Consider the following 27,662-nt stretch of genomic DNA (forward strand, 5'->3'; position numbering starts at 1 on the left):
CTACTCCACTACTGCTACTCTGCTGCTGGTACTCTGCTGCTGGTACTCTACGCTGGTACTCCAGTGCTGCTACTCCACTGCTGGTAATCCACACTCGTACTCCACTGCTGGTACTCTGCTGCTGTATCTCTGCTACTGGTACTCCACTGCTGGTACTCGACACTGGTACTCTGCTGCTGGTACTCCTCTGCTGGTGCTCTGCTGCTGGTTCTCTACACTGCTGCTCCTCTGCTGATACTCCACTGCCAGTACTCCATTGCTGGTACTCTGCTGCTGCTACTGCACTGCTGGTACTCCACACTGGTACTCCACTGCTGTTACTCCACACTGGTATTCCACTGCTGGTACTCCTCTGCTGGTACACTACCGCTGATACTCACCTGCTGATACTCACCTGCTGGTACTCCACTGCTGGTACTCCCCACTCGTACTCCACTGCTGGTACTCCACTGCTGGTACTCCAGTGCTGTTACTTCACCCTAGTATTCCACTATTGCTACTCCACTGCTGGTACTCCACTGCTGGTACTCTTCTGCTGCTGCTCTGGTACTCTACTGCTGGTACTTCACACTGGTATTCCACTGCTGCTACTTCACTGTTGGTACTCCTCTGCTGGTACTCTGCTGCTGCTACTCCATTGCTGATATTCCATGCTGGTACTCCACAGTGGTACTCTGCTGCTGGTACTTCACACTGGTATTCCACTGCTGCTACTCTGCTGCTGGTACTCTGCTGCTACTAATCCACACTGGTACTCCACTGCTGATACTCACCTGCTGGTACTCCTCTGCTAGTACTCCACACTGGCATTCCACTGCTGGTACTCCACACTGGTACTCCACTGCTGGTACTCCACTCTTGGTACTCCATACTGGTACTCCACTCTTGGTACTCCACTGCTGGTACTCCACTGCTGGTACTCCACTCTTGGTACTCCATACTGGTACTCCACTCTTGGTACTCCACTGCTGGTACTCCACTGCTGGTACTCCACATTGTTATTCCGTTGCTCGTACTCCACATTGTTATTCCGCTGCTCATACTCCACATTGGTACTCCGTTGCTGGTACTCTTCTGCTGATACTTACCTGCTGATACTCCATGCTGCTACTCCAGTGCAGGTACTCCACTGCTGGTTATCCACAATGGTACTCCATTGCTGGTACTACTCTGCTGCTGGTACTCCACACTGGTACTCCGCTGCTGGTACTCCGGTGCTGGTACTCCACACTAGTACTCCATGCTGGTACTCTGCTGCTGGTATTCCACGCTGGTACTCCATGCTGCTACTCCAGTGCTGGTACTCCACACTGGTAATCCACTGCTGATACTCTGCTGGTGGTACTCCTCCGCTGGTACTCCACTGCTGGTACTTTGCTGCTGGTACTCTGCACTAGTACTCCTCTGCTGGTACTCCACTGCCAGTACTCCACTACTGGTACTCTGCTGCTGGTACTCCACACTAGTATTCCACTGTTGGTACTCCACTGCTAGTACTCCTCTGCTGGTACTCCACTCTTGGTACTCTGCTGGTGGTACTCTATTGCTAGTACTCCACTGCTAGTACCCTGCACTGGTACTCCTCTGCTGCTACTCCACAGTGGTACTCTGCTGCTGGTCCTCTGCTGCTTGTACTCCTTTGTTGGTACTCCATGCTGGTACTCCACTGCTGGTACTCCGCTGCTGGTACTCCAGAATACATTAGTTGCACCCATCCTTAGACCTTTCTGAGGACCTGGCTTGTAAACCAATGGTTCTAGACAGAAAGGGACACAAAGGCTGTGTTTAGTATGTGGATGGGTTCCTCATGTATCCTGGCTCTTGAGGTTTTTGTGTACAGCTGTGAATTTATGGATGGTCTATACAGAGGCTGGCCTTGCCTGGGACAGGTCGCCTCATCTAGTACACATGAACTATCTAGAAAATTGGTCCCTGTGTGGTTCTGTAGAGAATAGCAGGGAAAGACAGAGGTGTTCCTCATACTGAAAACAGGAAGACTACATAGGGTGTGGAACCTCATGGTATATGCTTGTAACAAATAAAGAAGCATTCCCAGAGAACTGTGTTCTCAGCCAGCACAGGCCCCAGCACAAAGGTCAGATGGGACCTGCAAAGAGCTGAGTCACTTAGGGATGGTCTGCTCATTTTCAATCTTTGTGTGTCCCATGCACCTTGTTCTCTTTGTTACTGTTCTGTAGTTGTTATGAGAAATCATGTCAAACTCAGCACCCTAACATAGCATGTACCTGTTGTCTTCCAGAGCTGATCTTCTGTACTGAGCAATGCTAAGCCCCTTCCAGAAGCTACAGGAGAATTCATTCTCTGCCTTATTAGACTGGGGTGTCCACTGACGATCTTTGGCTGGTGGCCACACCACTCCATCTGATTCTGTGGTCACATTTCCACCCCCTCCATCTGTTCTTGGTCTTGCTATGCCTCTCTCACACAATGACACCTATGGTTGTACCATAGCCTACCAGGATAACCTCATAGTCTTTGAATCAGTCACACTTAAAATGCCACCACAACCTTAAGATGTTCCTGGCTGTCTCATTTGCTGTAAGAATATGACTTGCTGGCTTAAACAGCATGCTTGCACCCTCCGTAGTTCTGGAGGATGAGTGTTAAGGGTGCAGATGCCAGACTGGTGAGGATTTTCTCTATCCCATTGTCACATATTCCTGACTATGCCCATCTGTGGCCATTTAGCCACAAACCACACTTAATGGGGTTCCCTTCACACTGTAACCCATTATGTAGGGTCAAAAGCCAAAGGCCTTATTATGTGGAGGATTAAGGGCCACTTGTGTACATTTGGGGTACACAAACTCCACAGTGCAGGGGTGGCTGCAAGGGCTGGAGTGGACTTGCCAGGGTTCACAAACATGTCAAGACAAGTCACCTCTGGTTTGTGCTGTGTGAGAAGCCAAATTACCAACCAGCCCAGGGTTAGGAGGAGGTGGAAATCCCACGCCATCTATAGAGGACATAAGGAATGTGATCTATCGGTGCATAAGGTCCCTTTGCTCTGGTTTCCTCTCTTGGGTTGGAGATTTGGGGATGCATCCTTTCTTTGGGACCTCAAAGACTTTCCTCTGGTCTCAGAACCAGCCCAGCATCACTCGAGCCAGGAATGTCTGTGGGTGTGGCCCCTTCCATTATGCTACTGTGTACCACAGTGTACCTGACAGGAACTGGACAACCAGAGTATGCATTTGCAAAAGGAAGGTGCAGACATCACACTCATACTTGACCAACATGATTGTGAACCATGACTGGGGTCTCAGGACCCACGTTCTTAGAGTGGAACAGCTCCTGCTTAAGGTCCTGTACTGGACTTTAGACCCAGTTCCCAATTCACATTTTCCAAGTCTCAACACTCTGCTCTTTGGATTTTGGCTCTTCCCTTTGGTGCCATCTAAGAAACATCTGCATAGCATCATGCAGATTTCTATGTCCAAGGAGCCTGGCACCATGGACACAAAAATGCTGAAGGCCATGGCTTCAGACTACCTTTCTTAGACCCTGCTACTAGTCTTTCACAGCTTTCTAAGCTACAGGATGCACCAGGTTGACCACAATGGCTTGAGAATGAAAGGAAATAATGATAAATTAAGAAAGTTTGAAATACTGTGTATGCCTTAGATCACTGAGTGTCAGAGCAAGTCTGAAGATTGTTATGCCCAATTCACAAGACCTCTGTAGACTACCAGATGCAATTCACACAGTGTCTTTTTATTGAGCAAGCTCTGGAGCAGTTCCCCAGAAACTGAGGAAGCTGTTGGCCTCGACTCCTTAGGATAAAAGGTTTATAAAGGCAAAAACCGCAAGCGGAGCTTTCCAAGCCTGGCGTTACATGATTGGGTAAGGGGGTTATAGGGAAGTTGGCCTTAACACTGATAGGATATGATAGGGTAGGGGGGTTGGGCCAAGCTGCAGGGGAATCTTATCTAATTTTTAATCTACTGTAGCATTGTGTGTTTTTCAACTTATGAGTTGGCTATCAGGTATAAGGGAGATGTTACCAGGCATACTTTTGTGGGCTTTCTGAGAACTTGGGGAACATGGGGGAAGGGGGGAGTTCTCCATGGGATCAAGACAGAGACTTGGTGCAAGATGGCCTTTGTTTGTTCCCCACAAGATCACCTCTGAAGGCATGAGATAAGTGTTCTCAACCTCTCCTCTCTCTTTCTCTCTCTCTCGCGCGCACATCTACAAAAGTTCTCCTGTTCCAATCTTCTAATTTATAATCACAGATACTGATATACATGTTCAAAGAACATAACATATTTTCTGGGGTCTAGGGATGGGGAGGAGAGTGCGATTCCTGCAAATGTGGCCAACCTGCTGCATGTGTACTTTAGAAAGCTTCTCCAGCAGATCTTGCTAGAGCTGAGAGTCTCAGTTGTTACCAAGAGACGAAATAAAATAAAATAAAAAAAGAAAAAAAAGAAAAAAGAAAAAGAAAATGAAAAGAAAAAAACCAGGGGTGAGTGTACCTGAAGCTGCTGGCAGCTAAGCATGAGAGAGAGCATGCTGGAGTAAGTGTCAGTTAGCCTGCCGTGGCATCATGGTGTATGACCTACAAAGAGAAATGCTAACACTCCATCCCCTCATTTGACAGTGGAGTCATCAAATATTAGTGAGGTTGAAGACTTATGGAATTAAACCCGTGTGCATGATGTCCACATAAGTCGTTTCCCAAAGCCATCAAGTTGGTGGCACTTCATGATGGAAATCGCAGGACATGGACTCTGTGGCTTAAGAATACCCAGCCCTCTGCCTCTTGTGGACCCGATGGTGCTCACAAAAATGTATGTCGTGTTTCATGTCTCACTGTCCACAAATGCAAAGACAATTTGCTCCAGAATAGGGAATCATTTGGGCCTTTCTCCCCGAATTAACTTAGAAAGGTTCAAACGGTGTTCACCCAAGTCCAACCACCTCTCCCCAAGATGCACATTTGAGCTCAGCATCCAAGTTTGCTTGCCTTTTATCACTGGCTATTTCTTGTGTTACCTAAATTTAATGTGGCCATTTCCTCAGCATTAAACCCTCTGAAGGAAGAACAGGGAGGAGGGGATGATGCAAATGCAGTGTATTCATGAATGCAATTCTAAAATAAAATAAATTACATCTAAGCGTTTTAAAAACTCACACAACAGGCTGTCAATCACCTCAAGGCATTTCTGAAGCCTCTAGTTCTGCCCAGCTAGACTTAAAATCTATTAAACAATTCACTTAATGGCGTGGGTGGAAATAGGAAGACTGTTTTCAATAAAGTCATTTTCTCCCTTCATCATCCTTTAGACTTCTTCCCTGTTTTCTGTTTTTAAAATATGCTGTAGCATCCTCTGAAGCTTCTCCTGGATGAGCAAATATGTCCCTGGTAAAAAAGGACCTGTCAAAACTGCTCTGGCTTTGCTCATTTCACTGTGGGAATGCAGTATGTTGATGGAGAGTGACGCCTTTGGAGGGCTGCAGAGCTACCAAACACTGACACTTCAACAGTGGCAGGAGGCTCCTCGCTTAGAAAATACTGGAGTTTGGGCAATGAGTCGGCATGTGTAAGCTCAGCAAATTGCCACATCTGGCATTTAAGGCAAAGCCTTAATGGTCCAAGGATGATGAGGGGCAGGTACCAGGTAAATTCTCCTCCATGCATGTGTGTGTGTGTGTGTGTGTGTGTGTGTGTGTGTGTGTGTGTGTGTGTGTGTATGGGTGTGTGTGTGTATGTGTGTGTGTAGTAATGCCAATGGGTATTCGGTAAGCTTCCTGATAAGATATAGCCCAGCCAGTTTTTTTTTAAAATACCACCCACAGTTCTTAAGAGCCCTGTGGAATGTCTGACCTTGAGCACATCATGGAAGGTAGCAGCACTGTTCAATTTGTTACGCTTCGGCTAGATGCAAAGTCTAGATGAGGCCATTCAATGGCTCGTTGAGAACATCCCCAGCAGTTAATGATCTGGACACATTGGCTGGCACATCTAATCAGGTAAACATCTACCCGCATATTTTAAGGTGAGAGCTTAAACCCAGCAACCTTGGACACGGTGTTTAAGCCTTCTGGGATCCCACTTTCTCATCTGTGGGAGGAAGGAACACAGTCAGTCAGGTGACCTCGAGTCTGCTCATGGGTCCCCTGCTTCAGGGCATGACAACCTTTAACATGGAGGTACACTTGCCTTGGAAACATGAATACAAATAATTGCTGGAAATTACTACCTCAAGAAGTTTGTTTTTTTTTTGTTATTAAGATTTCCAAGAAAGCTTCGCAGATATAATTTCAACACACGGTAACTTAATAGCTACACAAAATTTCATCACGTATGCCCAAGGACAAGTAGTCTACACACACTGTAACAAGCATCTGCAGGATCTAGTACATGGCCAGTTAGCATCATTCTTTGCGAGCCATGGTATAAAATAATTCACTTAATTATTTGTGAAATTAGTCGTAGATATGAAACACTTGCAAGTACCTTTCTGATGAGGTCAAAGAGATTCAAGTATGCTTTTTTTTAATTTGAAAGAATCTTCGGGAAGATCCAAAGGGGCATCCAGTAGGCCGGGAGCAGCTTTCAAGCCTACTCTAGGGAGTCACTTGTCTGAAGTTTCAATGCGACTTCAGGCCAACTCATCACAGTTACTGTGGAACTTAGACACAAGACAGAGGTGAACCAGAAAGTTACCGCATGTGCCAACATCTGCCCCTTGGAACAGCTCAGTAACTGAGGGATCTTCCTGCCTGAGCCTAAGTGAGGGGAGCTACTTTGCTGAGCTGCGCAAAACTCCTATTAGCGCCACTGGTCACTGTCACTGCTGGCTAATGTCCTGGGCCCTCCTTGATGGCCTTGGAAGCATCTAAAGAGGTGAATGGGGAGTGACCAGCGCTATGAACCCATTCCATGTGCCGCATCATCCCACCCAACTCTCAAACAAACCTAATGAGCAGCCACTAGTGACAGTCCCTTTGCACAGAAAGACAGGTCAGTACACAGAGTTAAGTCACTTGTTTAAATTCACCTACGTGTTGTGAAGTGGAGAATTTATATTTTAAAACCCTGGGAGCCCTAGTGAAATCAGACAGCATTGTGTCTGTGGGAGTTTGTTATGGGCCAGACTCCCTACAGCCATTTGGTAATTGGCCAGCTGAAGCCTGCACTGTCACATAGTCCCAGGGGGTTGTATGATGCATTTTAGGGTATGGGCATCAAAGGACAATATGAAGCTTAAGAAATGGCATTTAAAAAATAATTTATAAAATTATGGTAAAAATTATAAGGAATGTACACAATCTTTCAAATAAATAGAGTATTGAAAACAGTTCTCCCTCCCTCCCCCTCACCCCCACTTTCAGTTAAAATGGCAGTGATGCCCTGAGCTGGATGGTGGAACATTCTAGCAGTTTCTAGCTTAGTCCGAGGCAGCAACTCTTTCTGGCCTCACTGCTGACAGAAATCTGGATGCCAGAAGCTCCAATCTGCATCTCAGTAGCTCTCTTACCATGTCTGACCCTACTGCAGTTCTCTGGACACTGGCTTGCTTCTATGCTCCCTCCTTGAGCTTTAATATTTCTTGTGACCCTTGCCCATGACTCTCAGAAGATTCCTTGTGAGGCTCAGACACACCAGAATCTCTCAGCGTCCTCCCAACCTAGAAACCATAAAACAAGGCACTCCAAGGCTCCATTTGACCTCCGAGGTCACCTGATGAAGTCAAGTGTACCCTCAACAATCCTTTCTTAGTCTTTTTTCACTTTATCTCTTTGTATAAGCCATCTTTCATCATTGTGACCAAATTACCCAATGGAAACAACCCAAAAGGATACAGGCTTTGTGTTGGTCTATAGTTTAACAAGGTTTGCTGGTCAGTGCCAGATCCATTATCTCTATGTCAGGAGTAAGGCACAGGCCAGTGGCTGCAGGATCACATGGCAAGAACTAGTCATTCTGAGGTAGAAAACAGAGAGACAAACTTGGGCCAAAGCTAAGGTACTTGAAAGACTTACCTCCTGTGGGCTCCTGCCTCCAACTAGGTTCTATCTCTAAAAGTTCTAGAACCTCCCCCAAGCATTGTGATCAAGCATTCAAAGAAGAGGCAAATAGAGCACACTTCACACTGAACGATAGGGTGGTCTCTTCTTCCTACCTCGCCTTCTCTGGTTCATCTTATCTTGGGGTGATTATAGAGTATAGATTCCCTCCTCACTTAACTCAAACAATTAGAGTCACACCCATGTCCGGGTTGGAGCAGAGAGTAACTATAACACTAGGAGTACAATCCCTTCTCTTGGATGACATTAGTAAAATACACTACAAACTTCTTTGCTAGGAGGAGGCTCCACAGGCTAGGGAAGTCAGTCAGGGTGAGGCTGAGGCTGAGCACAGAATGCTGAGAGAACTGAGTCCCACTGAAAGTTGCATAGTTGTCAGTTTCTCTTACTTGAATTTTATTAATCTACTTAAAAATTTTATGTATAAATACAGATGGTGACATGGATTCATGTCCAGGTCTGATTCAGGTGCTTAGAGTTCCCCATGATGCTGTCTTCTGGTCTGAGCTTTATACATACTGGGGAAGCTGGGACACATCTTGTGTGTCTTGTGTGCAAACACACTTCCTATGCAAATACACCTCAGATGCCAGCCCTTCTACAGCATCCAGTGTAGACAGCATCCAGAAGATACCAAGATTAACATTATTAATACAGAGGATTTGGAGTATCAAGAACAGACTCTCAAAGCTTTGCAATTTAATGATCCAAGTGGAGCTTCTTAATGATATAAGCGTGCTAAAGAAACTGAGTGTGAATTTTACTTTTTACACACACACACACACACACACATACCCATACCTGAAACAAGGGAGATCCACATGAGCAGAGGGAGTCATCTACAAGGGTACTGCGCAGTCATTATCATGTTTATGCACAAGATTCCTTGTAATTTGGCACAAGCTCAATAGAATTCATTGATATGAACACAGGATGCTTCTGGCATGGTAGCCAAGGTGATCATCCTCCATGCCTGGACCTGAACTGCTCCATCCCATTACTCTGTCCTGTATTGGAAGTGGCAGACCTATAAATAAATTATGATGGGATAGTTGAAATGTCTTGGTGGCTTATAGAGGTTATAATGCATTTGTGTACCGAGATACCGAGATAGTGTATACATCTTGTCTACTGCAATCTTGCTTCCAAGTTATAAATGGCAGATTTTGGGTTTCTTTGTTTCTTTTTTAAGTAGAAGGAACAGGCAACGTCTCCTGGGATCCACAAGGACACAGTGAGGATGCACTGGATTGAAGTTATCAAAAGAGTTGCAACAGGGTTACCAACTTTGTTGGTAATTACTATTGCTGCTGTATTAGTTTGCATAAAATATGCAAATCAGTCTTTAGACTTCACTGGATACCAATATTATAGACAGCTTACCTGGTCTATCGCTTACAAACAGCAGGAGTCCCCTTTATTTAGGACTAAGGCTACATCTTAAATCAAAACTACCTAAGTTAAATTTAAACAATAAATCTATTTCCCCACAAAAATGCTGAATTCATTAAAGAATAAATGAACTCAACCTTACCTTCTCTTTTCTTTGTCCTGACTACCTGTTGTTTTCCCAGTCAACAGATCCCTCAGAGTTAAGTAAAATCTGTGTGTTACACAAAGTAAGGGTGCTCTTAAATGGTTTTACTAATCTGCAAATATTTAATTTTTTTTTTTAATTAAAAGCCACTCACTGAGAAGCCAGATGTTAATTCGGGGTTGAGTAGAGCTCTGGAGAAGTGTGGAATATTCATGGAGAAGTTAACATTGGCAGTGTGGCTGTGAATTTAACAGCATGTCTAATTGTTGTGAGGAACCTTGGTAAACAACTTTCTGAATGGTACTTCGGTTGATATACGCAACTAGAGCTTTAAAGACCACAATCTGCTAATTGCTTTAAACACTCCTGGAGAAGCTCACCATCCCAATAAGGCATGGAGTCCCCCACAGATATGTCTGTCTTTCTGGTGTTCCACACCCAGTCAAGATGACCATGAAGATCAATGGTCATACACCCATGAAAACAAAACCCAAAGCACCTCCCTGCCTGGAGCAGATGCGCACGCACAGCTCCTCGCCGGCTCCCATTCCTTTTTGGTAAGCAAAACCCTGAGCATTTCCTCATTTCACCCGGTGCTCCATGGCAACCTCTCGATTCCAGACTTGACACAGTGATGTCAAAGGTGTGCTGAGATTTTTGCGGGTATGTTAATGGAGTTGAGAAGATGGCTGCTTCTCATTGAAAAGATTTCCTGAGGACATGGAGGCTTGAGGCTTCTGTGTTTCTACCTTGTGCATACCAACCAGTCAGACATTTATTATTATTAAGTGACCCAAGCTCTACGTAATGTTTGACTGTGAGTTTCAACATCAGCTGTGCAGGGGGTGGGGGGGTGAGTGGGGGAGGGGCAGCTCTTAGAGAATGATTAAGTTAGGCTCCTGTCTGTAAACATAGTGGAATATCATTAAAGGTGTCAGGGGTTGGCTCTCTCCCACGTGGAGAGTCTCAAGTTGGGCCAGGCATTGGTTTGGTCATTCTCTCGGTCTCTACTCTATCTTTACCTTTGTACATATTGTGGAAAAGTTGGAGGGAAAGATAGAAAGACCCAGAGGGAAAAGATCACTGCAAGAAGAACAACAGACTCAACTAACCTAGATCCATCGGGGCTTACAGAGACAGAAACACTAACCAAACAGCATTCATGGACTGGACCTAGGCCCCTAGACATATGTAACTGATAGGCAGTTTGATATTCATGTGGGTCCCCTAGTGACTTGAGTGGATGCTCTCTACGGCATGGACTCTCTTGCCTGCTTTCAATCACTTCCCCCTAATGGGGCCACCTTGCCTGTCAGTGGATGAGGATGAGCTCAGCCCTGATGTGACCTGATATGTTGGTGTGGGCTGGTTGGTGGGGGGGAGGAGAGAACTCCCCTTTTCTGAGGACAAGAGGGGGAGGGATAGCAGAAGGAGGGTGGGAGGGAGGGGCAAGGAGGAGAGAAGGAAGGGAGGCTACGATCGGGATCTAACCTGAGTATATAAAATTTGAAAAGCAACTGACAGATTGTGTGTCTTTGCTTGTAAATATTTGTGTTGCTGGTCTTCTGGAATTCTTTGATTCCCTATTTCCTACACAAAATTTAGACATATTCTCTGAGACGATGGCTTGTCCCAGAAAATGCACTACCCAGCGTGGCCTGGGCAGGCTGACATGGCTGAGTCCTACAAGGACAGCAAGAGCTCTTGTTTTTCCTCTCCATTCTTGCCTTCCCTGCATGGCTCCAGTTCCAATCTGTTTCTGGTTAAGTCTTGCTCTTGGCCAAGCTCTTCAGTTTCTGACAGAAGCAGAGTTACCCACACTTACCTCTGAGTGGCACAAAGGAAATCTTTAAATGCAGTTCTCTATTTATCTGATTGTTTCTGCTAATTGGTCCATGACTCAGTATTTCCTGGTGGTGGTGGTGGTGGTGGTGGTGGTGATGGTGGTGATGGTGATGGTGGTGGTGGTGGTGGTGATGGTGGTGGTGATGGTGGTGGTGGTAGTGATGGTGATGGTGGTGGTGATGGTGGTGGTGGTGGTGATGGTGATGGTGGTGGTGGTGATGGTGGTGGTGGTGGTGATGGTGATGGTGATGGTGGTGGTGATGGTGATGGTGGTGGTGATGGTGGTGATGGTGGTGATGGTGATGGTGGTGATGGTGGTGGTGGTAGTGATGGTGATGGTGGTGGTGATGGTGGTGGTGGTGGTGATGGTGATGGTGGTGGTGGTGATGGTGGTGGTGATGGTGATGGTGGTGATGGTGATGGTGGTGGTGGTGATGGTGGTGATGGTGGTGGTGGTAATGGTGGTGGTGTGGTGTGTGCATGCGTGTGTGCATGTGTGTGTGTGCCTTTGGTGTTTGGCACATTTTTTCTGAAGACTTGACTTCTGTCATTTGTGACAGTGAGGTAAGTCCAAGGGAGCCTGTAAGGGGTGAAGGCCAGAGATCCTTGCTTTCTTCAGAGGATCAAAGTCTTACGTTTTACAAACACATCTGCCCAGTTCGCTCTTCTGCCTTCAGTCAGGACGGGAAGGAACCTGATGGTGCCTCTCCAGCCTCAGAACTGTGAACAACACGTTTCTGATATCTGGTGATGGCTGTGCTGACAGACATTGCTCTGCCAGCTTGAACATTTAAGATATCAAACTTTATTTAAATGCAACTGTCGGTCATTCCGCACATCCAGCTCTGAGCATATGAGTCCTCCATCGCTCTCTCCCTTAGGCAGTAGGGATGTAGAAATTAAAATTGCCTTTAAGAATTTTCAGCCTTATTTTCACTCTCAAATACCTTTCTGCGTGCTTTTTCCATTTAAGCACTTATGAACATATTGCTTTAAGGTTAACCTGTACTGAGTTCTGTTTGATAGGACCACTGCATTGACAATACGTGAAGAGTGGACATAGTGAAACCATCACAGAAACATATCCAGGTTGTTTTAAAACCTTCATGGGTCAGTACTTGGACACATTGATTTTGGGAGAAAAGACACATTCAGATGACATTGTAAAGAGAATTTCCTTCATTGTACACAGGCAAAGCCCCTGAGGCAAACTGGTCACAACAGTTTTCATTTTGTGCACACACTTAAGGGTACACACTTCAATGGGAGGAAATATGTAACTTGAAGGAAACAGTAACTAGACTGATGTGAGCATTCGTGACATTTAAGCACGTTGGGGAAGGCTCTTCTGGGGTGACAAGCACTGCATCTATCTGGGACATCTGGGACTTTGTGGTTTCCTGAGGGGGAACCCTGTCCTTGGGGACAGAAGAGCGATATCTCCTTCTTCCTCCAAAAGAAAACTGGGAAACTCCACGAATATTCAGCAATGATCAAGTCAATGTGTGGAGAATTGGCAGGGCTGGAACAGGACTCCAATGCACTCTAAATTTGCATCTTTCCTTCAGCTACAGCCTAGCTAGACAAGCATTTTAAAATAGCCTGTGGTGATGCATCTATATATAAATACTTCATCAACCCCCTGATCTGCCTGAGGTGTCATTGGTTTCCAGAAAACATGGTGATATCATTTTTACCCATGGAAGACATGAATAGATTCTACATTTCTTAACTTTCATTGGAGGGTCTATTTTGATTGGCTTGGCATTTAGATGAATTTAAACCACCTCTACAACCTGGAGCTTAAAAGAGAGAGAGAGAGAAAAAAAAGATAAATCTTAATGTTTAAAATTCATCATTTTAGAATATCTGCCAAAATAAAAAGATATAGTGTTTGTTCAGTCATGACTTCAGTTAATGCCTTACTAAATAAGTTGCAGGATGAGAAAAATTTTAAAATGCAAATTAGCAGCATGGAGAAAATATGTAAAAATAGAACTATTAGTATAGGTGGCAAGATTTGAAGAAGTTTTAAATATTCCTGTTATAAAAGTTTTTTTTTTACAAAGCAGGAAATATTTCTTTTTTTTTTTAAAAAAAGCAGTCCTTGCAAAGCTGGGGCTTGAGCCTGAGATGTCACACACTCAGCCAGCACTCTACTGGGAAGCTGTTCCCACAATCTTGCTTTTAGTATTTATTTTGAGACAAGCTCTGTCTGTAAGCTGCTTGCCTGGCTTGGACCTCACTCTATGTGTCCCAGGATGGCCTTGAACCCATGCTACTACCTCAGCCTTCTGAGAACTGGAACATTTTCTATCAAGGCAATCAACCCTTTAAAAAATCCACTGATTTGACCATTTCAGTTAAAAACCTAATTTTGTATCCATTCTCTTATTTACCAGACTATGAAACACTCTTTCAGATATTCTACCTTGTGTTCGACAGGTTTATGTTAACTTGATCAAGCTGTCTGAGAGGAGGAAGCCTCAATTAGGAAAATGACTCCATAAGATTGTGCTGTAGGTAGACCTATAGGGGAATCTTCTTTAATGGTTAATGTGGGAGAACCTAGCTCGCTGTGGGTGGTGCCATCCCTGCCTGCAATCACTACCACACTACAGTGGGCCTTGGTTCTACATAAAAAAATCAAATCAAATGAAATAAAACCAAACAGGTTGAACAAGCCAAGATGGGCAAGCCAGTAAGCTGCACCCACGGCCCCTGCATCAGCTCCTCCCTCTAGGTTCCTGTCCTACCCGAGTTCCTGCCCTCACTGCTTTTTGGTAATTAACTGTTCTATGGAACTATGAGTGAAATAAGCCCTTCCCTCCTCAAATCTTTTTTTGTTCATGGCGTTTGATCAGAGCAATGATTAGACGTAGCTTATGCAAGATGTAGACTTGTTTCTATTAATATACCTGCTAACTTATAGTCGTGAATTTCTTCAACCCTTTTAATGAGTGAACCATATTTCAAGTTGTATGTAAATATTTCATTAAAACATATCAGATTATAGTAATTGATGCCACTTAAGAACATATCCCATGAAGTATGTAATAACAGCACGGGACTGCCAGGAGGATTAAACTGAGGACATTGAGGTATTTCTGGTTTTAGTAGCTCATCAAGAGATAGTGAAAGAAAAAGAAACATGTCAAACTTTTCTCCAAGCTTGTTCAGTGTTAATGAGTCTAACTATAAAACTGTTAAACTACCAAATGACAATGAGAGAAGACAGAACATCTTTCTCCCAAGTGAGGGCAGCAGCTTGGTGGTCAAGTCCTTGTACAGCATATGAAAGCCTAGAAAAATACCAAGCAAAACAATAAACTATAGGGAAAAATAGGGAAACACACCCCCTCCACAAAACTCTTGCAATTACTGTATGCATTAGAAATAAATTTAAAAACCCTAAAATTTGTGCTTCCTGTTAAATGCTGAAAGATGAATATGTATTCTGATCTGCAAGGCCAGAAGGTAGGAGGCAGAGACAAGGAATCCCTACATTCTGAGAAGCCAGACAAACCCTGAGACCCTGCCTCACTATGTAAGGTAGAAAACAATTTAGAAGAATACCAGACAGCAATCTCAGGCCTCCACATTATGCACACAGGCATGCACAAGTACCTGCACATATGTGCATACACACATATGAATATACATGCACATATCCACATGGAGCACACACACACATACATATGTTAAAAAAAATCTAAGCTATAAAACCTAGTCGTGATTTCAGTTTGCTTCTATTGCTGCTGCTGTTGCTAATCATGATGGTAGTGGTGGTTGTGGTGGCAGTGTGTGTGTGTGTGGTGTGTGTGTGTGTGTGTATGTGTGGTGTGTGTGTGTGTGGTGTGGTTTATGTGTGTATGTGTGTGTGTTGGGTGTGTTGTGTCTGTATATGGTGAGTGTTTGAGTAGGTGTACATGTGTGAGGTTGTTATGTGTATAGTGTATGTGTTTAGCATGTGGTATGTGGTGTGTGTAATGTGTATGTGTGTGGGAGGTGTGTGCTTTTATGTGTATGTGACATGTATGTGTGTATATTTGTGGTGTATGTGTCCTTGTGCCTATATGTATGTTTGCGCTTGTGGTGTGTGTGTGTGTGTGTGTGTGTGTGTGTGTGTGTGTGTGAGAGAGAGAGAGAGAGAGAGAGAGAGAGAGAGAGAGAGAGAGAGACAGAGACAGAGACAGAGACAGAGACAGAGACACAGAGAGACACAGAGAGACACAAAGAGAGAGATTGCTGTGGTATATGTGTGCAGTGCATGTGTGCAGTGTGTGTGTGTGTGTGTGTGTGTGTGTGTGTGTGTGTGTATGTGTGTGTGTGTGTATGGTGATTGCTTTAGATTTTTGACTTAGACTTACTTGTCTTCTGTTCTCAATTGTATCTCAATTTCAAAATAATAAGTGTTTAAAATGCAATCTTAGTTAAAGTATCTTTGGGAAATTCCTCCAAAAATAAACCCTTTTGCTTCATGAAAGGAAGCACAGTAAAAACCACTGGGTGGAGCTGCCATTCTCCAAAGCCTTAATTAGCCACACAGGAGTATGCAGGCTCAACTGCCAGCCAATCAGAAGTGCCAGCATTTCCGGATCAATGACAAAAGTAAGTCACTGACAGAGAGGAGGCTGTTCTAGCTGGTGAGCTTTTAATTGATACATACACATGACTCCTGTTGGCAACCAGACTGGTAGATGGATAAGATGAAAATCCAGGGAGGGTGTGACATCACTGCCAGTGACTTATCAGCATCAGTGATCTCCTCTTGTCGCTGTGGCTTAAATTCCCTCACACCTTCCATCAGAAGATCCTCCATAAGCCCCGTAGGCCATTGTTATCATGACAGAACTCCAGCCTTGTTCTCACCTGGAGCTTTGAACCTCTGCTGTTTGCCTAAAAGCCTTAGTCTTTCGGAACCAATCACACACAGTCTTCTGCAGCAGTTGCAGGCAAACCACTGTAAATGACTGAGGCGGTACTAGATCACGCTTCACTGGTTATCCTGCACAATGGGAACACGTCTCCTCATGCTATGTCTGGAGACACATCCAGCTTCCAACTCAGGCAAGTAGCAAACACTGTCATCCTGTATCCAGAGACCAAGTGACAACTCTCAGGGCTCATCCCAGAAGCAGATGACCTGGTCTGTTTAGCATGGTATTGTCAATAAAATGACACAGAATAAAGTGGGGTAAAAGAAAAAAAATTAATTCTGATTTTAATTCTGATCTGCACAAACATAGGAAGGTTTTCCCCTCCATTTATTTTAATCTATCTCTAACTCAGGACTGAACACCCAACAGCAGTAGCAGATTGAAAGGAAGCAAAGTTTTACTATAGATTGTAATCGAGAAACTGTCTAGAATTTAAGCTGTGGCACTAACAGAAAATAAATATAGACAGTTGGCTTCATATCCAAACCTTTTAAAAAGTGGAGATTGATGGTTAAATCACTCTGCTTACAAAACCTTTTACTTTTCATGATCATGTATTCTTTGTAGAGAGTTTGTAGGAATTCTCCCTTTCTCACCTGAAGAGATGACTCCTCATTAGTTATAGGTTACAGGGGCCACAAGGCACCCGAAACAACACAATCTATTTCCATCACTCTTGGCTTCTCACTATACCTAGATGGTAAGACCGTGCTGCTAAAAACACAGTGCACAATTGTAGAACATTCAAAAATCAAGCGGTGTCTGACCTACAGTCTTATTTCCTGTTGGCTGTCTCTCAAAATGCTAAAAGGTCCTATTCATGTTCATGGGGTGAAAAGTGGTGGTCAGTATTATTTTCCAGCAGTAAGTCCTGGATACTGCAACAGCAACCTTCCAAGTAAGATGTGCCAACTGGTGTCATAGGGGCATGAAGCCTGTGGGATAAGCAACTACCTTTGAGTGAATTTGAGGCCTGCTTTGCAGAAGAAACTTCATGCCTGATACCATAAGCACTGGCAAAAGTTGGTGGCTGAAGGGGTTGTAGGCTCTCAGAAAGAACCGATTACTACATTTCTAAGCCTACTCTATTCTAAATATCTGGCCTGAAACCCAGAGATCTGTGTTGCTGCCAACCTTGACCAGAGAAACTCCTGTCTGTTGTGGGCCCCAGTTGGTGCCATAACCCATAATTGGTCAGAGTGCTGAGAATAAGTGATCGTTGAGTGCTCAGCCTTAAATGAGATTCATGTAACAGCTTCCACCACACACATAAGGCTCCGAGAGCATTGTGGGAAAGAGTAAAAAAGGGGGGCAGGGGGGGGCGTGCTGAGAAATCCTGTATGGATATGACATGGGCATTGCATCAATAAACTCACTGTATCTAAGGTCACCAGCACGACCTCAAGCCAACAAGACAGGTCAACATTTCTTCAGGCAGAAATAAGTAATCTCAGTGAGCTACAAATAAACATGTTGGGGTGTGTGTGTCCAGGGGGAGAAAGAGCGAGAAGTTAGGGGTGAATATGATCAAGATACGTTGTGCATAGGCACAAAATGTCAAAGAATAAACAGATGATGTTCCTAAAAGCAATGTTAGTGAGAGTGACAACTACACTTACCTATGAGGATAATGGTAAGTATTTAGAATACAGTTAGAATATATTTTGATACAGAAAAGTGGCAGTGGTGGGCGCACCTTTAGGGTCCATGGTGTCTCCATGTACAGTGGCAGACATGAGTTTTTTTTTTTTGAATGGGCCAAACTCCAATTAAACAGCCGTTGATTATCCACAAGATATAAGTGCCACTATTGTACCATTGGGGATACCTTTGTGGACTGGCCTTAGATGTGACTCAGCCTGGACAGCTTTGCATAGCAGCCTCCTATTTTAAGAGCCAGTTCTCAGAGAAGAGTTCCCATGTTGGTCCCAGTTTCATTCCTTTGAGTCCTGTGTCTGAAGTGTGTGATGTCTTCATCAAAAGGGTCTAATAGGCAACTAATTGCAATGGCAATAGACATCATTATTGTGAGGATCTCCCCTAACTGAGAACTATAAGGAGGATTTCCCACGCTTGGCATTTGGGAGTTTTGTTAGATAACCTGTGCTTCCTTGGGGGGAAGCATATTATCCAGTATAGTATAACTCAATATATATACATATACATACATACATATATATATATATATACATGCACACATATATAACATATAAGCTACATAAGCTTATAAAATAGTTTCTGTATGGCTTTTCTGAACATCAGTGTTGTTTATCTCTGCTTCCTCTTTATAAGTTACATTCTCGCCACTGCGTTCCCTTTCTCCCTTGATGTCCCTCTGTGTCCTACTAGCTCCCTCTCAAGAGCTCATCTCCCCCAACACATGGTCCCCTCTTAATTTCCTGGCTTCTGTAGTTATTCCAGGTTATATAGCCACACCAAAAGATTCAGAGCGGGGATTGATAAACATGAGATAGCGCAGAGTATTTGTGCGTCTGGGTCTGGTTACCCTACTCGGTATAACATTCTTCTGTTCCGTTCACTTATCTGAATATTCCATGATTTCCTTTTTACATTTAAACAGAATTCCACTGAGTGTGTATATGCGCATTTTATTATCACGAGCACCTACAATTAAAGAACCAAGGCCTTGTTCATGTGTGGAACTGCCAGGACAGACTTCCTCCAGAGCCTATGGAACTCAGCCTTACATAACAAGCAATCTTACCTCTCAGCCATGTGGGGAGCATTGAGATTTTTGCATTCTCAGGAGAAGAAGATGCCATTAACTCTAAAAGAATAATAATAAAAAAGAAATGCATAGTGGTGAACTTGTTGGTTCGCATATGTGAACTGACTAGATCAACTAAAACATATAACAAAGTTCCCCAGGCAGATAGAATCCTACAGCTCTCAGATCTTCAAGTAAGTTGATTTTAGTGTTTGCTGCTCATGTTAAATAAAAAAAGAGCATCGGAATACTAGCAAACTCGTATGACTCACAAGTCATCAACAGTAGTAAATCCAGCTAACCATAAAGCTAGCTACACTGTCAGAAGACAAGAGCCTATAGCCAGATTCATAACCCCAAGGCTGCGGTAGTTGCCACACAGCATCTGAGCCCTTACCCTTAAGCACCACGTCCAGCAGGGCCTCGCCGTGGACACGGCATTTCCTGGACATTCAGTTAGGATTTGGCTGATGGCGCAGCGTCAGAAGGGAGAGCATCCTAACGCCCGCCTCGAGAACACATTACCAGCATATGAAGTGTGTCTATGGCGGCGGCTGGCATTTTAGCTTTCCGTAGAGATTGGCTGTGTGCCGCAGAGCCATCTCCAATGGGCTCAGCAGAGCCCTGGGCCATACACAGATGCAGGGGCTGTTGCTCTAACGTGTTAGCGTGGGAGATGCTTCCGGTGCTACACCAGCTAACTGATAGAGGTCCTGAGAGCAGGTGAGAAAGCATGTGGCTCATTTCCCCGGCCCCCACAATGGCTCCCCACGTTCACCAAACTGTGCCTAGAGATAAACACAGCAGAACAGCTCAGCCGGGCACTTGTCTACCAAACTGACGATGCTTTGAGCTTTTCTTATGAATTGCTGCCTCTTTAGTGAAAATAATTCCAACCCTAGCTATTGAAATGTTGGTATTTAAGATGTATTATAGAGCCAGGCGTGGTAGCACAAGCCTTTAATCCTAGAACTCGGGAGGCAGAGGCAGGTGGATCACTGTGAGTTCGAGGCCAGCCTGGTTTACAAAGGGAGTCCAGGACAGCCAAGACTACACAGAGAAACCCTGTCTCAACCCCCCCCCAAAAGATATATTTGTAAACATAAGTACATAATTATGTACATAATCATAAATATATGAAAATAAACAATAAAGTTGCTATTTATCTACCATGATCAAACTAACAACAAAATCAATGAACTTAGATGTTTTGACTTTTTGATAGTGTACTTTAATAATTTTTAATGGAGGAATACGAAGGCCTTGACACCCAATTTCACTTTACACAAGCTATTTTCTCCCTAATAGACTTTTTTTTTCTCATGGTCCTTGTGGATGACTGTATGCCTTCATCCATCTGCTGCATCCCCACATGCACAGTCTAGCAAATTCTTGCTCCTGCGCCATGACCTTCTCCCTCCTGGGGAGCCCTGTGGTGCTCTCTGCCTGTCTGGTAGTATACATCAATGCTGTCGTCTTACAGCTATTTGCCTTTTGAACTCTGTACTTTAACTCTGCTGGGAAAGGCCGAGCTCACAACAGGTACCTAGTGGGGTTTTCTGGTTGTTATCACAGTTGAAACAGACACTCCTTCTTACCAACTCCCACCAAGTTTGCAAGTAGAGAAATCCCTTAGAGGACAGTGTCCCACACTCAAAGGTAAGACAGTATGATGCATAGCTGAGATCTTGGGCTCCGCCACAGACCATCTCTCCCCCCCCCCCCCCGCCGCCAGTTATAACAGTCACCTTTCCAGGAGAGCCTGAAGCATGAATGAGCTTCAAAGGCAATCTTACTGTTTTGTGAACAGGGCTTATCAAAATGACTTTACAGGTGTTGTTGTAAAGATCAAATGAAACATGAAGAGAACATGTCCCACACCCATTGCTTGTCTAATAGAGGTGTGCTGAGGCCACCAGCCCAGGAGACACGCCTTCCCAGATGGTCCTTTCTGGCTACAGGTCTGGGAGGAGCTGCCAGCCTGTAGATCAAGGCTGCTCACAGTGACATTCAAGGTGGCAGTTACCAGACCTAAGAAAGGGATCATGAAATTCTGTTTGAGGAAAGAAGCAACATGATTTTTGTTTTGTTTTGTTTTGTTTTTCCTGATGAGAATATCTCATTGTCAAAATAAGAAATTTGTATATTTAGTTCTGTTTTAAACCTCCAGAAATGATAGTGATTGAATGAATGAATGAATGAATGAATGAAATTAAGACCTTAAACTGACATTGTAAGAATTAATCAGAGGGAATTTAATACATTTAGTATTCAGTATTAAGCTGGCAGAATTTTCACGACTTCACTGTTCATAGACCATTAGATCTGGATTTTGCAAAGAAATTAGCATGAAATACTTGAAAGAGGAATTCAACATTATCACATTATTTATTATTGGAAATGACAGACCAGAGTTCTTGAAGCGACTCTTTCATTTTGTGAAGATTATTCCAGGCCACATCTCTATCTAGGGGATTAACCTGTTTTTACAATATTAGGCCTGTGAGAATTTAATATAAGCCCCTTCGCTCACTGTCATTTTCTGATGACTTGCAGTGACTGGCTTGTCAAGTCTATCTCCTGAGAGTCAGCACAGCTGCCTGCTTGAGTTTTGTTTGTAATTTCAAGGACACTATGTGTGGCTGAGCAACAAGAGATCTGCGACCTTCGCCTGGGTCCTTCAGTGTTATAGTACAATATATGGTAGCCCAGATTAACACATGAAGTCTTCAAAAAATACATAGATTTATCAATTGGTCAAATGATCTATCATTTATATGTATCTATCATCTGTATCTATCTATCCATCTATCCATCTATCTCTATCCTCCATATATCTATCCATTTGATCATGAAAATATCATTTTACCAAGAAACCATGCCCCAGAAAGCAGTAACAACATAGGTGAAGCTGGCATCTAGCATGTATATAGGCCAATAGAGCAGAAAAGCAAAACGTTTCCTTTGTACACATTCTTCTGTCTGGACCTCTACTGAAAGCCACTTTCCATATTCAGGGTGGGTCTTTCCACATCACTTAAGGCCAACTTGATGAAGACAACTCCCTACTGAGACTCTGTTCTCATGTGAAGTTGACATGAGGGCAAGCTCTCACAATGACACGAGGAGTAAAGATGGCCGGGAGAAGACACTCTCCAGTCTACTGAGCTGCCTGCATGAATCATCCCCATGGCTGGGCTTTGCAGTGATGCAAGCTGACCCCCAGCTGTCCATGATCCTGTAAAAAGTCCTCATCTACACTGCAACCGCAATAAACCCACTGATCCATCAAGTTGAATTGGATGCAGTCATTTCGTTGGTCGGCCACGGATGCCCCCTGCAAAGTGAAAAAGACGTGGCAGGGGGACTGTTGGGCGCAGGAGGCCTCTGAGCGATCACGGGTAGGGTGGATCAGTGATGGGTGACCCCTGACTTCTGCGTCTTTGGCTTGAGGGTTTCTGATGTGGCTTCTGTAGGCCCTAGGGAGTCTTTTCTGAGGGCTGAAGAGTTTTGCTACCTTTGTAGTTTCCCAGCATTTTCAAAAAATAATATTTACTTTGCTCATTGGGTAAAAGCCAAAACAAAATAAATCAAAGAAAAGTCATGGTAATACATCAGGCCTTTCTTGCTGGGCCGCAGTGCCAAGAAGGAGAAGCCTAGAGGCAAAATGTGATGGGAGTCCGCGAAGTGGTAATCCTATTGGCTTAAAGTTTTATCTTCCAAATTCCTTTTCTTCCTCTGTGTCACCCACCCCGTGATAATCCCTGCTTCCTCTTTTTGTAAGGCTCCCATGGAGAAGGGGTTTTCCCTCTGGGGACTCCCACCATCACACTGAGATCACGGAATCTCTCTTCCTCCAGGTCTGGTTATCCCGCTGGTTTCCCATGTGCACACACAGCCTATTCCATCCTCCCCTGTAAGAAGAGGGAGCCTTGTCTTCAGTGAAGAGCATGTCTCCTTTTCCTTCCTGGCATGAGATTTTTATCGAGTCAGTGTGGTCTGCCCACTGTGTTTTCTTCCAGACTAGTTCAGGTCCCTTCTCATGTCTTGGTTTTCTCAAAGAGGTCCTCATTTCCTTTACTCTCAATATAACACACGTGGCTGCGCATCACAGCCTCTATGAGATACACTGAGGAGGGTGGAGCACGTTTAAGCACCAGCCAGGCACCATGTACCTGGCCCACCTCCCTGCAGCGAACTCCATGGGAGGGATGTATCTGGCTGAGCCTTGCTCTGCTTCTGTCTGTGTGCTAAGGTGCAGACTGAGGTGAGGGTGTAGGGCTGGTGGACTCATGTGCAGAGTGATATAAAAGGTCTGGATGAATTGGTTTCACATATATGCTAAGTCCAATAGCCTGAACACTTTTAAACAGTAATAACAAGATAACATCTTTCTTTTCATAGTTTTCAATTAGTTTTTAAATTTTTTACAAGGTTCATACAAGAATATTGCATTCATTTAATTTCCACCCTTTCCTCTCTCCTAATTTCCTCCCACATTCCCCTACTCCCTGTAGAATTCATGAACTGCCCTTTTTATTATTTATTATAAATAAATATATGTGTGTGGGGGTAAACTCAATGTTATGTATCTTTCACCAAAATGAAAATATTCTTCTTAATAAAAAAATTGTTTCTTTATCCATTCTTTAACTGAGGGACATTCAGGCTGTTTCCAGGTTCTGGCTATTGTGAATAAGGCCCCTATGAACATGGTTGAGCATATGTCCTTGTTGTGTGTTGGAGCATCTTCTGGGTATATTCCAAGGAGTGGAATAGCTGGGTCTTGAGGAAGCCCTATTTCCCATTTTCTGAGATAGTGCCAGATAGATTTCCAAGTGGTTGTACAAGTTTGCTTTCCCACCAGCAATGAAGGAGTGTTCCCCTTTCTCCACATCCTTGCCAGCATGTGCTGTCACTTGAATTTTTGATCTTAGCATTTACACTACCAAATACTACTCAGCTATTAAAAACAAGGAAATCCTGAAATTTGTTGACAAATGGATGGAACTAGAAATGATCATACTGAGTGAGTTAATCCAGAAGCAGAAAGGCTTGCATGGTGTATATGCACTTATAATTTAACACTAGCCCAAGAGGCATGTCCCATGAAAGTCTTCACTTACCAGGAGATTGGGATAGATATGAGAACATCCTATTGGGACTCTAGGTGAGAGAGTATGGGAGAATGGGAAATAAAAGGATCCAGAGGGTCCTAGAAATGTATAAGAGGAACATCAGGATGGGCAGATCTGGACCCAGGGGTTCTGTTCAAACTACTGCACCAACCAAGGACAATACATTCAGTAAACATCAAACCTCTACTCAGATCTAGCCAATGGACAGAACACTCTCCACAGTTGTGTGGATAGCGGGAACTGACTCTGACATGAACTCTGGTGCCCCATATTTGACCACTTCCCCTTGGTGGGGAGGCCTGGTGGCAATCAGAGAAAGGATAAGCAGGCTACCATGATGAGACTTGATAGCCTATGACCACATAGTGAGGGAGAAGGTCCCCCCTTGGTCACAGACATAGGGGAGGGGAATAGGGTGAAAGCGAGAGGGAGGGAGGAACTGGAGGATACAAGGGATGGGATAACAATTGAGATGCAATCTGAATAAATTAATTAAATAAATTTTAAAAATTGTTTCATTTAAATGTAGACAATAAATTTAGAGAATTGACAGGTGTGTCATGTATAGATCTCACTATTAACATATAAATAAATAGACAAAACATATACTAATTAAAAGCCAATTGCAGGGGCTGGAGAGATGGCTCAGTGGTTAAGAGCGCCGCCTGCTCTTCCAAGGGTCCTGAGTCCAATTCCCAGAAACCACATGGTGGCTCATAACCATCTGTAATGTGATATGGCCCCCTCTTCCGGCTTGCAGGAGTACATGCAAGCAAAGCACTGTGTAAATAATAATAAATAAATCTTAAAAAAAAAGCCAATTGCTCATACTCAGTAGGATCCATGGTTAAGGCGAGGACACCATCTCTGTGTCCAGTGTAGCTGGACTCTGCCTTACATCGCCCGGGATCTAAGCTGGGCGCTTCACAATTATTGTACATATCTCATTAGTGACACCATAAGCAAAGGTTTGCTGAACACTCAAAACCACGGTTGATGTTACCACATCTCTTTTCATCTTTGATGTTATGATGATCAGGCATAGGCTGAAATGAGCCTGACTGAGTGGAAGAGAAACGGGCCAATTTCAAAAGCAATGGCCACGCTTTTCTCATGCTTCCTTTGAGACCACGGACAAGCCTGAAAACAGATGTCATTCCATCGATAGCTTCATGCTATTGGTGGTAACAAAAAGGAGAAGAAAGAAAAACTCATTCCACCCACCGTGGAAAGGGCCTTAGACCATGCTACAGCTGTGCACAAACATGTCAGCGACGAAAATGGACCCTGGATGTTTGGCTGTAACTGTAAAGCTCATTTGCAAACAGGCTGCTCATCTGTGAGCCATCCGTATGAGCACATATGGATACAGGCAGGACTCTGGCAACATCAAACAGCAGTTGACCGGCCTCACCCCCTTCTCAGCCAATAAAAGCGTCAGAGAAGTAACATTCCCCATTGATATTTGATTTCATAGTCTCTAAAAGCCTAAGTGATTATTTTCCAAAAACACAATTAAAATTCTTTGAAAACGCACATAAAACTTGCCGAAAGCTCCCGTTTTTATAGCGCTTAGCCGACACTGAAGAATGATGCTTTACTCCCAAGGGCATTTTATGGTCTACAGTTTCCAGGCCTGACACTGAGCCAAAGCTCTTAGCACACAAACAGTAGCCTCTACTGCCCACAAACCCTGCCATCCCCCAAGTGGATACAGGATTTCTTTTAAATGCCTATTTCTCTAAGGGGATAGTGCATGGGAATGCTCATCGAGGCTGCATAGGGAGGTCTGGAAGACAGTCCTCTTGGTGTGCAGCTAGGGGGGCCTACTGGCTGGTCCCCAGTTGTCTGCTTTCTGTTTCCCTTTCAGGACTCTCAAATACTACTCTCCCTGGGGACCTTTCTCCCCTTGCCCGTCAAGCTGCACAAGCCACGCTTTACCGTAGCAGCATGTCCAATTCTCTCTCCTGCAAGATAAACCTGCCACACTCATTTCTGCGTTGCCAGGTCCAGCACCTTGTCAAAACATGGTTTTCTCAGGTAAACTTATAAGTTACCGACGCGCTAACATTCTGTAGTTTGTGACCCTTTAAGACCTTACTCATTACAAAGATCATCAGCTTGCTGACACTTTTTGGGGTGCAGACCTTGCTTTAGAATCTGGCCCATTCTCCAGGAGCGCTCGCTGACCCTCTGTCGTGGCTCACTTCAGTGTTTGCACATCTTTCCATTCTACCTTCCGTCTCCACATCTGGCTGTGTAGATCTTCTTGTTCATCTATGGATTGTAAGCACATCTGTTTATTTTTTGTGTATGTATCAGGAATTTGGCAGACATAAAAGAATTCATTCAAACAAAACCCATTTTCTCCCACTCTGACTACAGCATCACAGACGTTAAGGCCATTTGTGTAACATTTTACGTGAGAAGTATGGGTAAGGCTTTTGATGGGTTTGCAGTGGTTGATTTTAGTGACATCTCAAGTGGCCTGCTGACCATAATTCTAAGTAAATAACAGTGAGTTGGTAGAGAAAAAAAGATATAGCAATAAGTTAATCATCACAGAATATTATTTTATTTGTCACACCGACCCCAAATCAACACGAACAGAGATATAAAGATGCAATCACTGCCCATTCCTCTCACATTTCAGGGACAACCACATTTTAACAAAATTGGAATCATAAAAATCAAGTCAAGGCAGAGTGTGCAATGTAAATTATAAAACAATATCAAATAAGAGAAAAAAATATTCCTCAGAAACTGACTCATATCCTCTTGTACCTTGGTTAAGTCTAAAATCAAAACTTATATACTAACAAGAGCAATGGCCTCACTCTCTTTTTTTTATAGTTACTTTCTAAGTCAAATAATATTATATATGATAAAATAAACATAAGTAAATTTTATCTAGAAGGAGCAGCTAACCCAGCTTTCAGGTCATAAGTCTCTTCAGAATGAGGCACAGAAAAGCTTCCTGTGCGGCAGTAGGGACGGTGAAGGACAGAGTGGTGTCCTCCCAACTTCCAGTGTTTCACTGCAGCCTTTAGCCATTCTGACTGACAGCCCCGGCTTGCAGGTCAGCACTACAGACCGCTAACTCCCTATAGAGGGACCGACAGAGGCCAAAGCCAAGAGCTCCGCGTTCGGCAGGGAACTGCTCTTGGAACTAACCGTTTTCTCCCTTTCCACTAGCATCACACAGAATCAATGAAGGTCTTAAACAAGACCACACGCCATTTGATGTGATTGTGAATGGTGCTGTAAAGTCCAAAGTATTAAAGCAGCTAACACATACACATAACTACTTAAATATTTAATGCTTTTGGGCTTCAGAAACACCAAATGGTCCTTGTGCCTCCCAAAATCCTTATCTTCCTGAAAATTGCACCACACCCTTAATCACCCACATGACT

General features: G+C 43.9%; 1 long non-coding RNA gene across 1 annotated transcript; it reads right to left on the reverse strand.

The window, feature by feature from the left end:
* Positions 1-1,209: 1,209 nt before the first annotated feature.
* LOC311597722 lies at positions 1,210-26,517 on the reverse strand. Its single transcript, XR_014779330.1, has 5 exons — positions 26,394-26,517; positions 19,106-19,168; positions 8,860-9,085; positions 5,852-6,088; positions 1,210-1,756 (listed from the first exon to the last, which is right to left on the reverse strand). It is a non-coding gene; the product is annotated as an uncharacterized lncRNA (long non-coding RNA).
* Positions 26,518-27,662: the final 1,145 nt, after the last annotated feature.

The sequence above is a fragment of the Acomys minous genome, assembly GCF_964271855.1.
Source record: "Acomys minous genome assembly, chromosome: 5".
Taxonomy (NCBI): domain Eukaryota; kingdom Metazoa; phylum Chordata; class Mammalia; order Rodentia; family Muridae; genus Acomys; species Acomys minous.